The sequence below is a fragment of the Dromaius novaehollandiae genome, chromosome 3, assembly GCF_036370855.1.
Source record: "Dromaius novaehollandiae isolate bDroNov1 chromosome 3, bDroNov1.hap1, whole genome shotgun sequence".
NCBI lineage: Eukaryota > Metazoa > Chordata > Aves > Casuariiformes > Dromaiidae > Dromaius > Dromaius novaehollandiae.
Window position 1 is genome coordinate 30,969,113 of NC_088100.1, and position 8,269 is coordinate 30,977,381.

General features: G+C 42.9%; 1 pseudogene; it reads left to right on the forward strand.

The window, feature by feature from the left end:
* The first annotated feature begins 1,069 nt into the window (after nt 1-1,069).
* Nucleotides 1,070-2,210, forward strand: LOC135328013 (vesicle-associated membrane protein-associated protein B/C-like; annotated as a pseudogene).
* Nucleotides 2,211-8,269: the final 6,059 nt, after the last annotated feature.

The following is an 8,269-nucleotide window of genomic DNA, read 5'->3' on the forward strand; positions in this document are numbered from 1 at the left end:
GGAGACCACGATAGGATGACGCTGTGTAAGACAGCAGAGAATCTCTAAGGCAGAAAGTGATGATGTGGTAACTATGATCTGTGGCCAGAATGTGTGCACGTGAGTTGCCAGTGATCATGTTGTGCCTTCCTGCCTACATGCCAGTGATCACAGTGTGCCTTCCTACCTATCACAAGATGCCACAATGCACAGGAGACACACGGAAGGAGGAAGGGATGGGCTTGGTCACTATATAACCAGCCACTGTTGTCTCAATAAATGGGATCTCTTGCACCACCCTACCTGAGGTCTGTGTCTTCATATGCCACAAATGGCACCTGAATCGGGACTTCAAAAACAGGTACATGAAAAACAGAAACATGAAAAACAGGGACAATGAATCTGGTGGCATAGCCCAGCTGAACTTCAGGATAGTTGACAACTGAGCGCTCTCATCACCACCGCTGGACGGCAGGTGAGCAGCTGGGAACCATGGGGCAATCTCTTACAAGAGAACAGAGAAATCAAGTGGATGTGTTACAGAAAATTTTAAAGACTCATGGGGGAAGTATCTCCTAGCTCTCCTGGTTTCCGCAGGAGGGAATGTTAAACATTGCAGTGTGGAAACATATTGGGGATGAATTGGGGCGACAGAGCGATGATAAAGCGAAGGGACTTTTAATGACTTGGCAACAGGTCTTTTCTGTCCTCTACCACTTACAAGCAGTAAATGTGGCTAAACTCCCGCTCTACACAGCAACAGCCGATAAGGGCACCAAAAAACCCTCATTAAAAACCGGGCCGGATTCCGAGCTTGGCGATCCCTTTAACCCAGGGCTGACTGATCTGGAACAGGAGCCGGACCTCTATCTGCTGCTTAATGCGCCTTGCTGTGCCCATCTTATGGCCCCTTAAGAACCACCCCCGCCTCAAGAGACAGGGCTGCCCGCGAGTGCGGACTGCCCACAACCCCCTGCCCTGACCCCGGCCTTCTGGGAAGAAGCTATCGACCAGGGCGGGGGGGGGGGGGGGGGGCGCCGCTCAGCAGGGCATGACTACACCAGCTGGGCACACCCATCGCCTGCCTTCCTTCCCTCCCTCCTTTCCTTCCTGCCTTCCTTCCCCTCCTGCTCAGCCCTCCCTCTCTCTGCCTGGTGCCGCCACAGCTGAGCAGCAGAAGGAGGAACATGGTGAAAGCGGAGCAGGGCCTCAGCCTCAAACCACAGCATGAGCTCAAATTCAAAGGGCCTTTCACAGATGTTGTCACCACAAACCTGAAACTCGGCAATCCTACAGACAGAAATGTGTGCTTCAAAGTTAAGACCACAGCACCAGGTAGATACTGTGTAAGACCTAACAGTGCAATTATCGATGCAGGAACATCAATTAACGTTTCTGTGATGCTACAGCCTTTTGAATATGATCCTAATGGGAAAAGTAAATACAAGTTTATGGGAAAAAAAAAGAAAATAAAAACAAAAAAACCAGTTTGTTTGCTCCAGCTGATACTTCAGATATGGAAGCAGCTATGGAAAGAGGCAAAACCAGAAGAACTCAGGCATTCGAAACTTAGGTGTGTGTGTGAGCTGCCAGCAGAAAATGATACACCTGGTGACATAGAAATAAATAAAATTGTATCTACTACTGCAACAAAGACAGATTCTTCTGTAATGTCTAAATCAATAAGTTTCTCTTTGTATGACAAAGAAGTTAAGAAAGTAATGGAAGAATATAAGAGGCTTCAAGTAGAAGTTCAGAGGTTACAGGAGGAGAATAAACAGTTTAAGGAAGAAGATGGATTTCGGATGAGGAAGACACCCCAGACAAACAACCCAATATCTGCTTCTGCAGCTCCTGTCCGAGCCTTCACACTGTCCAAGGCAGAGCCTTTGAACGTTGGTGCTGACTCTCTGTATGTTACGGTCATTATCTAACGCTTGGAATGATCCTTTTTGAGAACCCTCGTGAATCAACAATTGTTTCTTCTTCTGAAGGAGCAACTGTTGTTTTTGTTGGAACAAAAGAGCATGACTATTTTGTTTTACATGTTCACTCTCACACCACTCTAACTGGGCCGATTGCCCAAGGCAATCATGTTGCTGACCGTTTCACGGCAGCTGTCTTGACACCGAACACCTATCAGCAGGCTAAATTGTCCCATGATTTTTTTTTTTGACCAAAATGTAAAAGCACTACAAAAAACTTATCACAAGAGACCAGGCCCAAGACATTATCCAAAGTTGCCCCGACTGCCAAAATGTATCTCCGTTACCACCCTACTCAGGGACCAGCCCTCAAGGCCTGCAAACCTGCAATGTCTGGCAGACAGACGTTACCCATTATCCCTCATTTGGAAGACTGAAATATGTCCATGTCTCTGTAGATACCTTTTCCCATTACATTGTTGCTACTGCCCATGCTGGGGAAAAAAGCCGTGATGTATGTCGTCACTGGCTTGCCTGTTTCACCACAATGGGGGTTTCACTCAAATTAAAACTGACAGTGGTCCCGTGTACACTGCACAGCGAACGCGGGCATTTCTGCAGACCTGGGGGGTCACTCATGTGACTGGAATTCCCTATTCCCCAACTGGCCAGGCAATAGTGGAACGTACCCATCGTACTCTAAAAGACATGCTTGAAAAACAAAAAAGGGGGAATAGCCCCAGTGCCTCCCCACAAGAGCAGCTACGGAAAGCCCTATATGTTCTCAACTTCTTAAACCGTTATACGGACCAAAGTGCAGTTAATAAGCATTCCTCATGTCCTGCAGGGCGAGAACAGCCTCAGGTTTGCTATAAGAACCTGGAAATGGGTCAATGGAGTGAACCAGGAGACTTAATAACATGGGGGAAAGGTTATGCTTGTGTCTCCACAGATAACGAGCCTCGCTGGATACCTGCAGGGCTGATTTGACTTGTTGACGCATCCCTCGGAATACCAAACGAGGACTGAGAGCCAGTCAAGATGAGCCCCATTTCAGGGTATTTTCTGGCAATATCTGCCTGCGTCATGCAGGGATGGATAGTCCCTCAGGCTAAGGAGAATGTGTGGATTACCTTGGCAAATGTCACAAGTCAAGACGTCATCTGTCTTAGTACAGCCACTCCGCAAAACCGCTTCTTGACGTGCTTGGTGGGACTTCCCCTGGACCTGATTGAGCTCAAGCAGCTTTGTAATCAATCCATATCAGGAATCCCAATATGCAGTAATATCAGCCGCAATGATGCACATGAACTTTGGGATGCCTGGTGGTCAAGGGTGGGCAGTCCGTATGCCAATCCTTCCCAGGAGCTAGAATTGCTGGGCTCCTTAGGAGCACATTGGTGTGTGAACTTTAACTATACAGGAAGGGATTGCAGCAATAAGACAGTCTGGGAGGTGACAGGGAATGGAATCTTTAAAAATGCATCACAATGGTGTAAAAAGATTGATAATGTTACGTAGTCCTTCTCTAGCCATATGACCCTGCCGCCTGGCCTGTTTTTGATCTGTGGAGATAGGGCATGGCCGGCGGTCCCTGCAAGGATCATGGGCGGGCATGCACGGTAGGAAAATTAACCCTTCTCACCCCAAATATGACCATGATCCAGGCCAAACATCATCACAGAGCGAGAAGACATGTTCACACCTTCACAGAAGAGTGTGATGACAAAGTAACCGTATGGAACCCCGGACAAATTATTGCTGCTTCCTTTCTCGTGCCTGGGGTAGTCGCGGCACAAGCACTGGCCACCCTGAACAAGTTGGGGTGCTGGCTAGTCAAGCAAAATAATGCTACTAGCTTAGCCCTTGAAAATTTACTGGTAAACGTACAATCGGTTAGGCATGCCACATTGCAAAATAGAGCTGCTATAGATTTTTTACTATTAGCACATGGGCATGGCTGTGAAGAGTTCGATGGGATGTGTTGTATGAATTTAAGTGATCACTCAATGTTGATTCATAAAAGCTTACAGCATTACATGATCTTACAAATAGGTTGAAGATAGAACCAGGGAGGAACCCTTTTGAGGGATGGGACTGGACGTTAGGTTTGGGGTCTGTGGAGGACAGATAGGTGAACTTTTGTCTTAAACATTTCTTGGTACATAAGATATGAACCTTGCTGCATGCGTTGCAAATTCTTCAGGAGGCCATAGCTACGGGCAGGTCATCCATTTTTGTCTGCTCCCGGCGGAAACAGGACTGAGATGGTGTTTTTCCCATTGTACAGGCAAGCCATCTGTTTCCAGGGAAAACAGGACCAGGATGCTGTGATCACATGAGACACACTGAGCCTGCGCCGAACCAGACCACGCCACATCATGTCCACCATGCCTATGCATGAGATTTCTTGGAAACGGGTGGAGATTCTGGGACTTGGACTATATAAAAAGGGTACCACCCAAAGCTAAGTGGGTGACCCACCTACCACCAAACGGGACCCCCCCCACCGCCGAGACTCCCAAAGGAAGAAGACCAACGGGACACCACTGGATCCATGGGTAGTGATACCTCTTTCTCTCTCTTTCTCTCTCTTTTCTCTCTCTCTCTCTCTCTCTCTCTCTCTCTCTCTTTTGATTAATGTTGGTAAGATCTGTTCAAAACACATGGCATGGGACTTGTCTATCTAGTTGAAGTAATCTCCATTGAATTATCATATTTAACCACATGCCTTATCTTTGTGTTAATAAATCATAAAACTGGTTGGCTGGTGTTGTTTCACCTTAATTCAGTCCAAGGGCATCCCGAACTTGGTCGTTGGTCCCAAGGGGAGGGAGGTTGTCCTAAACAACTCCTTTCAGGCCACAGCAGGGTCATGAGTTAAGAAGATACTGGCATGTGGATTGGTAATCTTGCTGGGATTTCTGGTCCTTGCTATCTGTCTCCCCTGCTTAATACGCCTTAGGCAGAGAATGATTCAAAGGGCTTTGCATCAAGTACTTGCTGTACAAATACACACTGCACTGGCAATATTTAGGTTAAGAAGGGGGGAGATGTGAGGGATGAAGATAGAATGGCGCTGTGTAAGACAGTGGAGAATCACTAAGGCAGAAAGTGATGATGTGGCAGGTCTTGGGTAACAATGAACCCTGGCCAGAATACGTGCATGTGAGTTGCCCGTGATCAGTACGTGCCTTCCTGCCTATCACGAGATGCTGTGACGCACAAAGAAAACATGTTGGAGGATGAGGGGCAGGGCTTGGATGCTATATAATCAACAATTGCTGTCTCAGTAAATGATCTCTTCCACCATCTTGTCTGAGGTCCGTGTCTGCATATGCCACAAAGATTTATTTCTAGTGCTTATGCAATCAACATGAAAATTTGAATGCAAGTACTTGTATCTCCCTGGCATAGAAATATAAGCACTTTCTCATATGTAGAACAACTCCTATATGGAGACCTGGGTGCTTAGTTTTCACCTTAGCATCACTGCAATCCAGATGTGAAGATGAAAGATGTCTAAACTTCATCTGAGGCTGAATGGAGCAAGGGAGAACTGAGATAAGTGCAAAGCACAGTGACATCAGTCACTTTCTGTATAAGATTTGGTCAATAATTGCGTTGCCAGCTTTTGTACATTGCATTTATGGTTAGGTAACTCATACAGAAAGTTAAGAAAAGTGGGTTCAATTATATATTTCTGTGTGAGTGGACTGAATCCTCTTCCACTTATGAGTGTTCTACTTTTATCACACTCTTTCTGGTGGAAATATGGATGTCCCTTCACCTGAAATTCCATGTTTGAAAGAAGAGATCTTGAGCTTGCTCTTCTCCTCCAGAAGGATATAATAATCTCTGTTTCAGAACTTTTTTGTGCATGATTTGCATCCCTCTGGATCAATTAGTTGATGTCCTGAAACAGATACTGTTATAGTTGTCTCTGGCCTTGCTTCCTTGTTCCAAGAGTTTTCTTGATGCTGCAGACATTGGCATTCTTCATCTTCTTCCTATTTCCTCAGATATTTCATCAGCAGGCACTTTTTTATTGGTTGGCTGTTCTTTCACTAGGCAAGAATATAAGGGTCAGAGTCCTAGCAAGTCCCAGACAAGAAGTCTTTAGTTATGCATGACACCCCATTTAAAAGAAGATACAGTGACAGATTTATCTCTGATAATGTGTGCTTTCTGTTTGTTGACTATTTCCCCTGTATATTCTTTCTAAGTTTCTTCTTTAAAACTTTTTTTCACAATATTTCACAAAAAGAAGGCTATATGAATTGCATTGCTTTATTTATTATAATGTAAACTGTGGACATTTTCTTTTGGGGTATTATTCACTTCTCCTCCTAAATGTAGCACTAAAGAGCGTAGGTGAATTAAGGGATACAAGCACAGCATTTCTGCATGGATCTAGAAGAGCCTGCTGAATACAGAAGAGCCTTTTGAGTACCATTTCTTCTGTCTGCATAACCGATTTTAAAATTTGATCAAGTAGATTGTTCTAGCTTTAGAACTGACACTGATAACATAAAGAGGAAGGAAGTGAAATGATTATGGAAGCTTATAATCAATAAATAATGAAGAGTAATTATTTATTGGGCAGTAAATCAATGCAAAAAGCTTGTGCCCATTTTCGTGTTGTCACAAACATAACAGATAAGTAGGCATAATCGATACAAAGCTAATTTCTAGACACACTAAGAAATGATTGATTTTATGAATATTTATATGCTCAATACATCAAAGTGGCATGAACTCTTTCTGAGCAAGTTAACATTTTGTAAATTGCTCATGTCTGTTGTTACTTCAAATCATAGTCTTTGCATTATAAAAAAATGCAAACAATATTTTTTTCTGAATAGAAATTCTACTATTTTCTCCATTATTATGCCCTTAAAGGAATCATAATACATTATTAATAATGGCTCAGTTTCCAGTTATGTTTAGGGGGTTTTTTCTTCATATATTTTTTTGTGGAGAAAACTTCCCATCAATATAAAAGTTTGACTCATACCTTTCATCAGGTGTTCAACACTTCTCCTGGGAGACTTTTAATAATCACTAGATAACTGTGCAGATGTCAGTAAAAGGAAGTCACAAGACATTTATGAAAATAGCAGTCAGGAAATATAATCTTTTAAAGTAATCAGCTATACTACTGTAAATTCGTTTTCCTTTTTTGTCTATCCCATTAAGAAGGACATGGAAAGTCAAATACAACTTGTTATTTAAAAAAATGTAGTAAGCAGACATTTTCTCCCATTTTACTTTTTTTTTTTTTAATTTAGAGATTTATAGAGGGCATTACACAGCAAGAAATGCAATTTGCATAGCAATGTATGATTGAGAATCACAATACTGTTCTAATCCTGCTGTTTTATATTGATATTACCGTGTATATTTCATTAGGCTGCCAGCAGTGTATTTTTTTTGATGTTTTCTCGATTTGATCAAGTCAATAAATTTTCCATCTGTGATATGAATAGGGTGATGTGGTGCGGTGCCCCTGATTTATTATATATCACCTGATTACCCACACAGGATAGGATCACATTTCTGGAAGTATGAGAAAAAAGGAATGGTGCTAATTGATCATGTTTGTCTAAATAAGTCCAATGAGTAATTTCACTCTTTCTTCACTGGTTCATATTTACTGTTGGATAGGAGAAATGTATGTTGATTATATACTTAATTCTGCAAGCTAAAAAATTCATATGGCAGATAAACAAAAGAAGAGAAAGGTCAGTAGGATGAATTGTCAGACTATGCTTTGCCGTAATATGATTGAGAAAATAGGAGTGCACTATTTCAAACTAGTTAAAGACGCAATATGATTTGTATATCATGTCTATATCACTGTTTGAAATTGTTTGAATGTGTTAGGCAGTAGGTCATACCTAAATTGTAATGACTCACTTTGCATTAACATCTATCTATCTAACTATCTATCAAGCTAGGAGTCATCACTATTACATTTCAAGGGCTTTCAAATACAGTGATTAAGAAGAGAACATTTTTACATGTAAGCAGTGATGTAACTTTGCAATAAAAAAGCAGAATCAGAATTATCCATTGTTAAGGGGCTTTATAGCAGCAGCTGCTTCCTCCAGTGGGCTCTGGGACCCTGGATCCTTTCTGCCCAGCTGCTGGAGCCCAGCCCAGTGCACCTGGGCCTGGGGGTCTCTCCGTCCCAGGCCAACCAGTAGTGAGGCTGAGAGTGTATCCCAGAGACATACAAACACACACGGACACATAGAGGACACTGACGCAGCTGACTACAGACAAAACAAAGTTAAATAACAGTCTAAGAAAATTTTATTGATTGCCCTCTGGTTTCCAGCTGACCATTATCTGATCACTCA